This window comes from Microcebus murinus, chromosome 3 (assembly GCF_040939455.1).
Source record: "Microcebus murinus isolate Inina chromosome 3, M.murinus_Inina_mat1.0, whole genome shotgun sequence".
Taxonomy (NCBI): domain Eukaryota; kingdom Metazoa; phylum Chordata; class Mammalia; order Primates; family Cheirogaleidae; genus Microcebus; species Microcebus murinus.
The window spans coordinates 111361398-111375558 of NC_134106.1; the positions used below are offsets into that span (position 1 = coordinate 111361398).

Below are 14161 nucleotides of genomic sequence, written 5' to 3' on the forward strand. Positions count from 1 at the left end.
GGTCGGACGGTGCGGGCCGGGCGCCGGGAGCCCGCCCGCGGCCACGTGACGCGCCGGCCCAATGTCCGCGCGGGCGGCCCTGGGCGCGGGGCCGCTCGCCTCCCGCCGCCCGCGCCCGCCGCAGGCAGGACCGTCCCGCCGCGGGTAGGACCGTGCCCCGCCCGCGCCCGCCGCAGGTAGGACCGTCCCGCCGCGGGTAGGACCGTCCCGCCGCGGGTAGGACCGTGCCCCCGCCCGCGCCCGCCGCAGGTAGGACCGTCCCGCCGCGGGTAGGACCGTGCCCCGCCCGCGCCCGCCGCAGGCAGGACCGTCCCGCCGCGGGTAGGACCGTGCCCCGCCCGCGCCCGCCGCAGGCAGGACCGTCCCGCCGCGGGTAGGACCGTGCCCCGCCCGCGCCCGCCGCAGGTAGGACCGTCCCGCCGCGGGTAGGACCGTGCCCCCGCCCGCGCCCGCCGCAGGTAGGACCGTCCCGCCGCGGGTAGGACCGTGCCCCCGCCCGCGCCCGCCGCGGGTAGGACCGTGCCCCCGCCCGCGCCCGCCGCAGGTAGGACCGTGCCGCCGCAGGTAGGACAGTGCCGCCGCCCGCGCCCGCCGCAGGTAGGACCGTGCCGCCGCCCGCGCCCGCCGCAGGTAGGACCGTGCCCCCGCCCGCGCCCGCCGCAGGTAGGACCGTCCCGCCGCAGGTAGGACCGTGCCGCCGCCCGCGCCCGCCGCAGGTAGGAACGTGCCGTCGCGGGCAGGACCGTCCCACCGCGGGTAGGACCGTGCCGCCGCGGGTAGGACCGTCCCACCGCGGGTAGGACCGTGCCGCCGCGGGCAGGACCGTGCCGCCGAGGGAGGGGGCTGCGCCCGCGACTCGGCCGTGAGCGCGGTTCCCCGCTTCTCTCGCAGGTCGTTTTTCGCGTTCTGATTTGCTTCTGCCCTGGGAGAAGTCGGGGAGGCACTTCGCAGTTTGATAGCTCCAGAAAATTCTTGTCGTTCAACAAAGGCGCTGCAGGACGCAAGGCCTGGCCCGAGAGGGCGCTTTGGCAAGTCCCAAATTAAGGGCCTAGACGTTTGGCAGGCTTGGCATCTAATTGGCTGTGTGGGACACTTTTGCATTTAAATCCCTAATTAATGAACTTCCAACAGCGCCTGAGGACTTGAGTTGGAAAGACTGCAAGAGATTTCCCCTTATTTCTATGCGCCCTCCCCCATTTTTAAGCATCTGTTTTTTAATAAAACGGAAATGGAGTGTGACCGCGCCGTTTCTCTGAAATGCCCTTGGTCCGGGGATTTGCCCCGCCGGCGCCGGCGGGGAGGAAGAGGTCGGGCCCGGAGGCCGCGCGCAGGGAAGAGGGCGCCAGGTGCAAACAGATGAATGGTCGGAAATGCTTGCTAAATATTTAATAATTAGGCAAGTATCTCCCAGGTCGATTACTTGGGCTGCATTGACCTTGGCAGCCCTGCTGAGCGGAGATTTTCACAGACCACCACTGAAGGATTTTCCTGAGCATATAAGGCAGAAATCAATGTTTTCCCCCAGCACTGTAATTAACCGTAAAAACAAAGCAAAATAACAACTCCCTTGAATGACTTAGTACATTTTCTTTTCCATCTCGGTATAAAAGTTTGCCCAGTGAATTTAGAGGAAGTCAGTGTTCCAGGAGGAGATGCAAAACTTTAAAGAACAGGGTGTTTATTTTCTTCCTGCCTCTGTGTATAGGAGAGCATTACTGATGGCACTTCTCACCGTGGGTGGTGGATGTCCTGGATGGTTGTAGCCAAGGTCTTGTGAGGACTAAAGTCTGGAGAAAAGCAAAGAAGCATTTGGAGTTGAATGAAAAGAAATGGAAAGTGGTTGCTGTTTTTAAAGATAATAGAGTCTAGAGCTGGGGCGTGGGAGCAGGCTTCAGCAACAGTTGGGGCACTTGTCCCTCATGTCCCTGTGGTGAATGGGCGGTGGGATGAAGCACAGGAGGATTAGTAGCAACAGCGGGGCCGTCGGGGGTCCTGGGGCAGCGAATCCTCAGCCTGAAGCTGTGCAACAGGACCCTGTGCCCCACTCCACTTCTCTCTGCTCCTGCCCAGATATGCAAGGTCTGTCCTGAAAGTATCCAGCCATTGTTAATATAACAAGAATGGTTTGTGTGACATCGATGGAACCTGGTGGCCAAGGAGAGTGGACTGGGATGCCCATGCATGAACAACGATGACTTCACTGTACTAGTTGGTGAGGCGCTAGACTACATAGAGTGAGCATGCGTACTGTGTGCAGTCGCATTCAATATGACTGAGCTGAGTAGAACAACAAATCCACATCAAATTTTGCATTAAGCTTGAACATTCCTCCAAGAAGACTATTTGGATGAAATCAGAAGGCTTTCAGGGATGACGCAATGAGTGCAACACAAATAAAAGTGTGGCACAAACTCTTCAAAGATGGTACAGAACCTGTTGAAAGTGATGCGCATTCTGAAGGCCTGCAACAAGCAGAACACCTGAGAATGTTGAACGAGTATGGCTGCAGTCAACAAAGATCAGGGACCAACAGTGCAAGAACTAGAAGCTGATTTGGGAATTCCAAAAACTACTTTTATCCAAGATTTTGCCACAGGATCTTGGCATAAAACGTGTGGCAAAAAGCGTTCCATGGCATCTGCTTCCAGAACAGAAGGAACATTGTGCTGCATTTGCTAATGACTTGCTTCAAACCACTACCAATGAACCAGATTTCCTCCAGAAGGTCACAACCAGAGGTGAATCATGGGTCTCCAGTTATGATCTGGAAACAAAGGCCCAGTAGTCCCAATAGAAGTCGCCTAATTCTCCATGGCCAAAGAAGGTGTGGCAAAGTCGCAGCAAGATCAAGACCATGTTAACTGTTTTTTGATTGGGAAGGTGTTGTCCATCATGAGTATGCTCCTCCAGGCCAAACAATAAGGAGTACTACCTCAATGTTCTTCGTGTGTTGAGAGATGCAATCTGACAAAAATGGCTGCAGCCGTAGGCAACTAGTTATTGGCAACTTCGTCATGGCAAAGCACCTGCACATGCATCGCGTCTCAAGCAGAGTTTTTTGGCGAACATCAAATCACACAGGTGACTCAGCCCCCCTACAGCCCAGATTTGGTGCCCTGAGACTTCTGGCTTTTCCCCAAACTAAAATCACCTTTGAAAGAGAAGAGATTTCAGACCATTGATGAGTTTTAGGACAATACAACAAGGCAGCTAATGGCGATTCCAACAAAGGATTTTGCAGAATGTTTTGAACAATGGAAGAGATGCTGGGAGAACTGTGTGAGGTCCCAATATGCCTACTTTGAAGGCACTGAGGCTTCACTGTCATATTTATAATGTTTCTTGTATCTTCTTCAGTAAATGTCTCTATTTTTCATTTAAAAAAAAGATAATAGAGTCTATATTTGCTGGGTTTCCCCCCATTTCATCCTTCAGTGAGTACTATTTTAAGGACGAGACAGATAGTAAAGCTTCTAAATCTAAACACCAGTGCCTATAGAACACCTTATGGTCCCTTTTGTAAAGCCACAGCCATGAGGCAGATAATTGAAATAATAATTTGAAGCTCCGAAGGTGAAGTCAAATTCTTGGGCTATTTGTATTTCCCTAAAGTGTGATGTGTCAATTGTTTTGGTCACTGAGGAAGAATAGAGTAGCCACTGGTACAGGAAGGAGAGGTGTGGCTTATTTCTCCTCTTCGCCTACTCTGTGTCCACCCTTTGACCCTGCTCCTTCATTCATTCAGTGGGAATGTGACAGGTGCCTTTTTCATGGCACTTGGCCCCATGGTCTGGTCCTCATTGGTTCTAAAGATTTAGATATTGAATGATATCCAAAGATAAATAGGACTAATCTTATCTATGTTTCAAAGAGCTTTTTTGCATATCTAGAATTTAAAACTAAACAAAATTTTGCACATCAGTTAAACATGTTCCATTATCCTAAACATGGAATGATTCCCTTGACTTCCCACCTAGAGCCTCTCTAAACCTGGAAACTCAACCTAGCTAAGCTCTGGGCAGAACCAGTGGCATCCCAAGGGCAGAGTGCAGGTACAGCCCTCTTTCCTTCTGGAACCACCCTGCCCTTGGTACCCAGAAGCCCACTGGCTATTCTTCTTGGAAGCTGGGAAGTTGTTGGGAAACTCCAGTTTCCCAACACTTGAATACCAACCTCCCGGTAGCTGGGTTTCCTCTCTCTAGACTGTTTCACATTCCCCTAGTTATACAATTTCTCTAATAACCCTGAATCTTGGGCTCTTTGGGGATCTTGGTTTAATAATACCTACCTCCTGCTTGGTTTTTTTTCTTTTCAAAAAATGTGTTGGTCATTAGACTGATTATCTGGTTACAGAGAGACTTTCTAGGTATCTAGAAGAGTTGGGAAGAGTTGGTAGGCCTGTCCTAGGGGAGGGCAAACTTAGAGTCTTTACCCATTTGCAGGTCAGATGGTCACCCAGTTGTAGCCTTTCTAGAGTGTCTGCTCTTAACCACTGAGCCATCCTGCCACCCCAGTTGTAGTCTTTCCTACTAGTTATTCTCTGAATGTTATTTAAGAGAATAAACTGAAATTATTCATCTACTTGCACTCTTTTCACTTGAGAATATCATGGTCCCACCAAGGTTGGAATCTTCAGAAGGACTATAGATCATCCAACGATCCTATCCTAAAACATCCTTAAAACACCAATGTGTCCTGCAGCAGATAATTAAAAGAACTCAAAACACTGACTCAGAGAGTTGTCAGGCATCTTAGAAAAGATGCTCCTGAGTTGCAGAAAATATTATTAACACACAATATCATTGTCTCAAGTTTTATCACAAGCAGGGAACTCTGTCTTATTCTGGGCACTGTGGTTCTCCACAGTTAAAGGAAACCCTGACCTGCCTTGGAGATATCATGTGTGTAGACCCAGAAACACCAGATAGTTGGTGAGGTTCTGAGGACACAGTCCTTGTCTTGAGGGATCTTACAGTATTGGGAGAAGCCACTGAAGGATTTTAAGCAGAGCAGATCTGTATTTTAGAAAGTTCACTCAGGCTGCAATCAGAAGAATGAAACAGGGAAGATTCAAACAAGACCAAAAGCAGCTGCTGCAAAAGTCCACATGAGAATAGCGAGGAAAATCAATCAATTCAAAGATATTTAGGGAAGCAGTGGTATTACAGATTTTAACTGTAAGAAACTATTAGATGACTTGAATCTCTAACATCATTTCAAAATACATTTTTCCAGGTAGATAAAAATAGGACACATTTCACTGCAGTGTTCTTCATGTGGACTTGAACGCCTCTAGGGCCCCCAAAGTTTGTTTCCATCACAGAAAAAAGCTTCGGATAAAGAATGAGGCAATTATATTTCATATTTTCAACAACCTAATGCTTCTTTCTGTAGACTTAAATATATACATCTGAAAGCAAAGTTAAGGTGAACTATTGCCCTCATATTATATACACAGTCTCTGACGTAGCTTACCTCTTCCGCAAGTAAAAATGTCCTGACTTTTGATTGTTTAACACTAATGGAAGTGGACGGTAGAATAGCCTGTTTTTGTTTTGTTTTGCTTTTTGGATTTTTTTTTTTTTTTGTTTCAGTAGGCCACAACATGGATTACTATTTGGATCTTAACAACTGAACAAAAATGAAGAAAGAAAGAAAAAAGGAAAAAACATAGCTTACTGCATGTCACAGAGAGGGCTATTATATCGTAGGAGTGTTAGTGGTGTGTGAGAAGTGCATATGCCTTTGAAAGAAGAAAAGTCACCTTGGTTATTGACTCGCTGCCACCTGCATAGCTTTTTAATCAATGAGTATTTGGTTACATTTTTAATTTATTAATTCACTTGATCATTGGTTCTAGAGTGCATCTCTACATACAAGAGTTTTGAAATTTGATCCTCGTGTTAATTTTTTTCCCAACATTTGGTAATTGAATATAATATGTATTTTGGTCATGTAGTGGGACAAATGCAAAGATTTGATTCTTTATTGCTGTAAACAGCAGTATCTCTTTTATTTGATGGTCAGATTGCTAACAACCTCAGTCCTCCATAATATTTATTGTAACCTAGAAATGAATAAAAGAAATTTACTTGCACCTGCAAATTGTTAAGAGCCACATACTTAGATAACTGTGAGAACTTACATGGCATTTCACTTCTGATTCCTGATGACCTTGGCTACCTGGGTTCCTGGTCCACAGCAAGTAGAGCCACCTTGTAGGTTCAATGTATGGCTCTTAAGATAACTATGAAATGTGGTCACAACCAACTGCCAGACCGTGAAGACAATACAGTGAAGGTTATCTTTGGTTAAACCCTAAAATACAAGAAAACTTAAATTGCGTTCAGAACTATCTGTTAGCAAGAAAGTAAGTACTTGACTGCATTTTAGAAAAATGTACTTTCAGTCCTTTCTAGAGCTGGCAAAGAACCCTAGAGGTTACTTGATCTAACTACCTTAATTTACAGATGAGGAAACTGAGTCACAAACAGGTTAAATGATTTGTCCAAGGTCATATGTCTGCCATCGGAAAAGCTACTGGGACCAGAATCTAAGAGTCCTAATTTCTGGTTCAGTCATCTTCCTACTACTGCTAAGAAGTACAAATTTTAATACTATGGAAAACTCATTTTCTATTAAGCATAATATTATATTTTCCCAAAATATAATAGGGCACTGTTCATTTAGAAATTACTCATATATACAGTATCAGTTACATGCAGCTGTGTAACAAACCACCCCAAACATAATGGCTCGAAACAATCACCATTTATTTACCTTATGATTCTGTGAATCAGCAGTTTGTGCTGGGCTCGTCTGGGCACATCTCTTGGTCTCGTATAGGCTCCGTCGTGTGTGTGGTCACTAAGGTGCCTCTGCTTCTACGTGTTAGCCAACCGTCAGCTGGGTCACCGGGGATCAGCAGAGCCTCACGTCTGTCAGCGTTCAGCAGGCTGGCCTGCGCTTGTGCATGTGCCGGCGCAGCGTGGCTGTAAGGGAAACACGCCCCGTGAGGCCTAGGCTCAAGCTGACACAATTCATTCACTTGTACTCCAGTCTACTTTAAAATCATGTCAAGAGGCCAGCCCAGATGTAAGGGGTGGAGAAATAGACTCCACCTTTTGATGGGAGGGGCTGCCAAGTCACCTTAGAGGATGGCAGGGAATTCAGGGAGGGATGGAGAATTGTGGCCATTTTCACACTCTGCTGGGTGGGCCCTGTACCTTGCATGACTTATCTAATTCAATTCTCACCACAATGCTAGAGGCTAAGGCAGAATTCCTCTTTTACAGGCGAAGAAACTGAGAACCAGACGTGTTCATCGGGACTGGCAGGGAGAGCAGCTGGTGAGGGAGGGTCCAGCACTGGCACTGGGGTCTGTCTGACACCAGCCATGCTCAGAACGCAGTGCAGCCCCGCCCCTCTGCGCCATGCCGCAGTGAAGGGTGGATTATTACTCAATACCCACAGCTCAGAGTTTTGCATGAAAAATATCTAACTTTAGTAATACTTTTTCTTGATTTATATGCTAAAAGAGATAAAATCCAACATATGGATTTAAAGAACATATGTTCTCATTTATGTGTGTGTGCAAGTACACACATGCTATTTAACAATAGGGTTCAGAGTAAAGAGAAACAAGCAGACTGGATCATCAGAGAAATTTAGTAGAGGATGAAGATGATGAGTTCAGGGCAGCCACAGAAAAGACACATTTGAAAAGAATGATATCTATTAATAGCTTAAAAGATCCTCACATCATTTATATAAAATAGGTAATATTCCTGCTGTACACAGGAGTTATTTGCCCCAGATCACACAGCTAACCCCTGATAAAGATGGCATTCAAACCCATGTCTATGTATCTCAAAAAATTACTCCTCCCCCGCATTTTGTCCAATAAGCCAATTGGCTTTGCTCCTCAAAGTGGAGTCCAAGGACCAGCAGTGTCATGGTCACCTGGAAGGTTGTTAGCTTGTTGGAAATGCAGAGTCTTGACTGCAACCGCCAGTCTACTGGATCAGAATCTGCATCTTAGCAAGAGCCCCGATGGTTCATGATCACAGTGAAGTCGGAGAGGCCCTGCACCAAAGGGAGCTTGGGGAACAGACTGTATTAAGATCAGCAGCAGAGGCTGGAAGAGCTTCCTAGTCAGAGGGAACAGCAAGACCAAGGCCTGAGGCTGCACTCAGCTCCGCAGCTCTGAGGCAAGCTGAGGGATTCCTAGTCTAGAGGAGAGGCCTGATTTTTGCATTAGAGGCAAGTGGTGTGAGACTGGTGGAATCACCGCAGATCCTGACGAAATCTGCTTCCTAGGAAGGTTCCTCGGGCAGCAGTGAGCCTGGCTATCAGATATGTTCTGCTGTCATCTAGGCGCACGGAGAGGATAGCTGAGACTGAGGTAGGGATGGAGGAGAAAGGGCCACTCTGGGAGATATTTCAAGGCACCTCCCATGGGACATGATGCCAGCTTGGATTCTGAGGGAAGAAAGGGCAAAGGTGGAGACTGTTCTGGACTGCTGAGTTCCCAGTTGTGCTTCCTAACCTTCAGGTTGGGATGTTATCTTTGCATTCTTTACTGCTGAAACAGAAGGATACTTCTTGGTGGTAGTTGTTTGAGTTTTTGTTTGTTTATTTGTTTGTTTTAATGCAGCTGCCCCCATTCCTTGGAAATATAGCAGTTTTCCAGTTTTTGCTAAGAGGTGGTTCAAACATTAAAATTCCAAATCTACATGCCCATGTAAATAGTGGTAAAATATTTTTGGCAGGCAATTATTTATAATGAAACAGTTCTTCATGTAGTTTATTAGGCCTTCCCAACTACCCTGGGACATATGTACAGATAGGATTATTATGACCCTTTTCACAATTAAGGACACTGAGACTTGGAGATTTGACTCAGGCAAGATTTGAACCAGGTCTGCTGGCCCCAAGCCCAATCCTGTATTTGTCCACTAAAGCACCCTGTAGGTTTTCTGTTTGGTATTTGGAGGAGATTATCAAACTGATCATCTTTTTTATTTTGTTTTGTGTTCTCATATATACTCAGCAAAACTTAGAAAGATGCTTGAAAAGTTATATTTATGATTTTGAAGTAATTATTTCATGGAAACTTGAAAATGTCTCATTAAAAACTGGTTTTCTCTCACACTTGGTTTTCTTATTTCATGGAATCCACATATTGATTCCAGTGGCAGCAAACTACACTTTATATTTAAAACGATGTGAGCTATTTTGTAGCCTTTCCCTTTGACTCTGCGTGATGAAAAGATTTTCATTTTTTTAGTCAATTTTCAAGCATATTTCTTAAGCAGCTAAGGTGACACTAAAAATGTTCGTAGATGACATCCCTTTTTTTTTTTTTTTTTTTTTTGAGACAGAGTCTCGCTTTTGTTGCCCAGGCTAGAGTGAGTGCCGTGGCGTCAGCCTGGCTCACAGCAACCTCAATCTCCTGGGCTCAAGCGATCCTCCTGCCTCAGCCTCCCGAGTAGCTGGGACTATAGGCATGTGCCACCATGCCCGGCTAATTTTTTCTATGTATATTAGTTGGCCAATTAATTTCTTTCTATTTATAGTAGAGACGGGGTCTCGCTCTTGCTCAGGCTGGTTTCGAACTCCTGAACTCGAGAAATCCGCCCGCCTCGGCCTCCCAGAGTGCTAGGATTACAGGCGTGAGCCACCGCGCCCGGCCTGACATCCCTTTTTATGGATAAGAAAACCAAGGCCTGGAGAGAGGAAGGGACCTGTTCAAGGAAAGCCACACAAGTCGGAGATAACCCTAGGTTTGGGACCCTCTCCCCCAAGCCAACCTCCCCCCACCCTAGTCCTGCACTTTTTGACTAAGCTACTTCAAGGCAATTCTTTTCCCTGCGGTGGCATTTCCCAGCCACTGACAAGCAGTGTGGGGAAGTAGAAAGAGCTCACATTTTAAAGTCACAACGACCTGAGTTTGAATTCTGGTTTGCTAAATAGCTACCTGGCATGTAACCAAATACGTTTGATATATAGTCATTTCTAAAGGGAATCATAAAACAAAGTTAATTGGACAGTCAAGATTTGGTTTATATTTTTCCATATTCTGTCTTAAAGCTGACGAGATAAGTTTTATGATCATCACTAGGATTTGGCTTTGCTGAAGGAAGCCACGTGTTCGAGGGGTGGCCGTGAACGCCCGGCAGAGACTCGCCGCGGAAGGCGGCGGTCCCTGGAGCTGCAGCGAGGCTGGGGCAGGCTGGGGGCTGAGCCTGAACACAGAGGCGGGGAGAGAAGTCACAGCTTACTGGTGTGGAGAGCCAGAGGGCTGGCTTTGTAACACCCTGCCTACTTGTGAGGATTAAACGGGGCAAAAGCAGTGTTACTTTTATGTAACAACAAAGGTAAGAGTGACATTACCGAAACTGCAACCCTTAATGGGGAGTCCCCTTTTAAGAGTCACCTAGACACACCCAAATCAAAACAGGCCAACGGAAACAGGCATTCACCACGGCGGGACTGGGCCAGGCGCAGCACACCAGGCCGCGGGCGGAACCCGCCTCGGCCTCGGGTCCCACACCTCTGTTGTTGGCAGGTGCGCCTCTATCCGTGCGTGCCGGCCGTGCCCCCCTCCCCCGTCACGGCTGCACGGGCCGCGTCCCCTCCCCCATCACGGCTGCGTGGGCCACGCCTCCCTCCCCCATCACGGCTGCGTGGGCCACGCCTCCCTCCCCCATCACGGCTGCGTGGGCCGCATCCCCCTCCCCCGTCAGGGCTGCCCGGGCCGCGTCCCCCCAATCACGGCTGCCCGGGCCGCGTCCCCCCAATCACGGCTGCCCGGGCCGCGTCCCCCACCCCCGTCAGGGCTTCCCCGGGCCGCATCCCCTCCCCCGTCAGGGCTGCCCGGGCCGCGTCCCCTCCCCCGTCAGGGCTGCCCGGGCCTCGTCCCCTCCCCCGTCAGGGCTTCCCCGGGCCGTGTCCCCTCCCCTGTCAGGGCTTCCCTGGGCCGCGTCCCCCACCCCTGTCAGGACTGCGTGGGCCGTGGCCTCCCCACCCCCGTCAGGGCTTCCCCGGGCCGCATCCCCTCCCCCGTCAGGGCTGCCCGGGCCTCGTCCCCTCCCCCGTCAGGGCTGCCCGGGCCGCATCCCCTCCCCCGTCAGGGCTGCCCGGGCCGCGTCCCCTCCCCCGTCAGGGCTGCCCGGGCCTCGTCCCCTCCCCCGTCAGGGCTTCCCCGGGCCGCGTCCCCTCCCCCGTCAGGGCTTCCCCGGGCCGCGTCCCCCACCCCTGTCAGGACTGCGTGGGCCGCGGCCTCCCCCATATTGGCTGCCCTGGCCGCATCCCTGCTCCCATCACGGCTGCCCGGGCCGCGTCCCTCCGTCAGGGCTGCTCCGGCCGCCTCCCTCGCTCAGGCTGCGCCGGCGCTGCTCCTTGAGCGGCCCGGAGGAAAGGCCTGGCCCTGCAGTCAGGCCCGCCGTCCCCAGGAGCCTGGGACGAGCGTGGGCTCGGCCAGGTGTGGAGGATCCTGCTCTGCCACGTGTTGTGGGACCTCCCAACTTCACTGGTCTCCCTGGCTCTCGGCTGCTTCTCTGTAAAACCGGATGCCAGCTACTCCCCTGCGGCCGTATGCCCAGCGGAGTCCACACTTGGCAAACGCAGACGTTCGTAAATCTGAGTCTGGCCTCTGCGGCCTCCCGGTTTCTCGAATGTAAAGTGAGAAGTGGAGGCCAGAGCAGCACCCAGGCACGGGCGGAGAGGACAGGCGGCCTCGAGCTCCCGCCCTCCCGCAGCTCCGCCCTCGCCTGGCCAGAGCCCCGCCAGGCAGGGCGCAGGGGCGCCCCGAATTTCCAAGTGTCTGCTCCCACGTCTGTGCGGGTAGCTTTGAACGCTTCCTAAGTATGGCCGCGCTTCCTAAGTAAGTATGGCCGGGCTCCCTAAGTAAGTATGGCCGGGCTCCCTAAGTAAGCATGGCCGGGCTCCCTAAGTAAGTATGGCGGGGCTCCCTAAGTAAGTATGGCGGGGCTCCCTAAGTAAGTATGGCGGGGCTCCCTAAGTAAGTATGGCCGGGCTCCCTAAGTAAGTATGGCCGCGCTTCCTAAGTAAGTATGGCCGGGCTTCCTAAGTATGGCCGGGCTTCCTAAGTATGGCTGTGCTGTCCCTAGGCAGGGCCAGGAGAACACGGTGGTTCCACGTTTATGTTGGCCAAGCGGGCAGGCGAGGACACTGCGGAGCCTCTGAGACAGCAAGGCCTGTGTCATGCTGGAGGGATGTGGTTTGTGGGGAGACTAAGAAGACTAAATGTGGAGACGGGAACTGAGGAAGGTGACCCCTTCTGGTTTTCCTCTCCGTGAAGGAATTTCAAAATGACTAAATTAGCGTGTATAATATTTAAAAGAGAGAGCTATGTGTCGTGGCCCATTTACAGGATGGAGGATGAACACAGAACACAAAACAAAGACGCGGAACACAAAAATGCGGACACACATACAGATGGTTGATTCGAGTCATAACACCAGGTCAGTTTTATTTTCATACTTTAAAAAATTAAAGTTAGTTCCTTATACGTAACCACCCAGGCATTGCAGCAATGGCCATAAATTCCAGAACACGTAGCCTTAGGGACACAGATATCCCCTGACTCAAAGTTTCCAAATGGTTGCTCTAGGCGCCAGACCAAGATTAGCAAGGATGGGCAAGGTAGCCACAGGGGGCATTTCTCACCCCCAATTTCTCTTAGGCTGAACCCCTGTGGCTGTGCCTGGCTTAGGTCGCCCCTCCCTTGAGGGGTCTTACCAGTCATTGACTAACCAGCCATCTTATGGGGCTTAAGCAGCAATCACAGGAACAATGTGTTTATCATGTGGCCTCCAGACCCCCAATGCCGTGGGCTGGGCAGCTCTTGCTTACTTGCAGCTCAGGTCCTTTGTTATGCCTCTAGGCAACAGCCTTGTTTATCACAGGGAGCCTGTCCGGAACACATTACTTTCAAACGCTCTGGGCAGAACATGTACGTTACTCACTAAATTTAATTCTTAAACTAAGAAAATATCATGTCAGTCCCCTACAGCCATAGCTTTGCTTTTAGAATGTAATGTATTCATCCTTCATTTTGTGAGTTTAAAAGTTGGACTTAAAAAAAAATATTACTGTGATATGTTCTCCCTGTGGAGGGCCCATTCTGGTTAGTGAACCTAGTGCCATAAAAAGCCCTTTTTTTTTTCTATTAATTTGTAGAATAAAATCAAAATGCCCTCTTATTGAGCTAGTGTCTGTGGAGGTCAAACACTGCACCAGGTGGTGGGGCTACAAAGGTGAACGAAACAGACCCAGACACTGCCTCACAGGAGTGAAGCACACCACACAACCACACACCCCCACCCGCGTCCTAGTGCGGGAGGGAGGACTGGGCCGGGGCCGGAGTGGGGCTGTGGCTCACTGTCCTGGCCGAGGGGCAGAAGGCTTCCCTGAGGACAATGTCAGCTGGGATCCAAAAGATGAGAGAGGCCTCACTGGCAGAGGGAGTCACAGAGGTGGGAGGGCAGGGCCCCAGGTGGATGGGGTCCCGAGAATGTCTCAAGCACAGGAGTATCAGGAGAGGTAGGCAGTAGCTAGACCCCGCAGGGCCTTGCAGGCCCCATGCTGCACACTGACCTCAGCTAATCTGGGTCTTCCTATATGTAAGGGCCCTCTTGTGGGTGTTGTAGCCTCCAAGGTTTAGAGGTAGGTGAGGATAAAGGTCTCCTTCCTCGCAGCCCCAACACTTGGTCTCGGGTTTGACTCAGTCTCACAATGCAACATTGATTAGTAAGTAGGAATGGAAACATCCATACGTCCTGTTCTGGAAGCTTGGTGAAGTCCCTCCTTCTATTCTTTTAGTTTCTCCAACTGTATCTTTCATGGAAAGTTCATTAGAAGCAAATGTGACACTCTTCTAGAAGAAGGGTTGAGCTCACTTAACAGCTTAATTTAAGCAGCAAGAATTCTTTGAACTAGCCACTGGACAAAGCATTTTTCATAAACAAGCACTGGGAACCCTTGGGAAGGGTACAGGCTACTGGATTGCTGTAATCTACCCTGTGGATGACAGAGTGGGAATGCCTCTGACCATACTGTTGCTAGCCAGTCCACGCTCTTATACAAAACTGATTTCACCAAGGAAAAGTAACTTCTTACATCCATTTTGCTGATT

The 14161-nt window shown here is 49.8% G+C and overlaps 1 long non-coding RNA gene across 1 annotated transcript; it reads right to left on the bottom strand.

The window, feature by feature from the left end:
* Positions 1-5976: 5976 nt before the first annotated feature.
* On the bottom strand, positions 5977-6917 carry LOC142870086 (uncharacterized). The gene is made up of 2 exons (XR_012918647.1): positions 6781-6917; positions 5977-6318 (listed from the first exon to the last, which is right to left on the bottom strand). It is a non-coding gene; the product is annotated as an uncharacterized LOC142870086 (long non-coding RNA).
* Positions 6918-14161: the final 7244 nt, after the last annotated feature.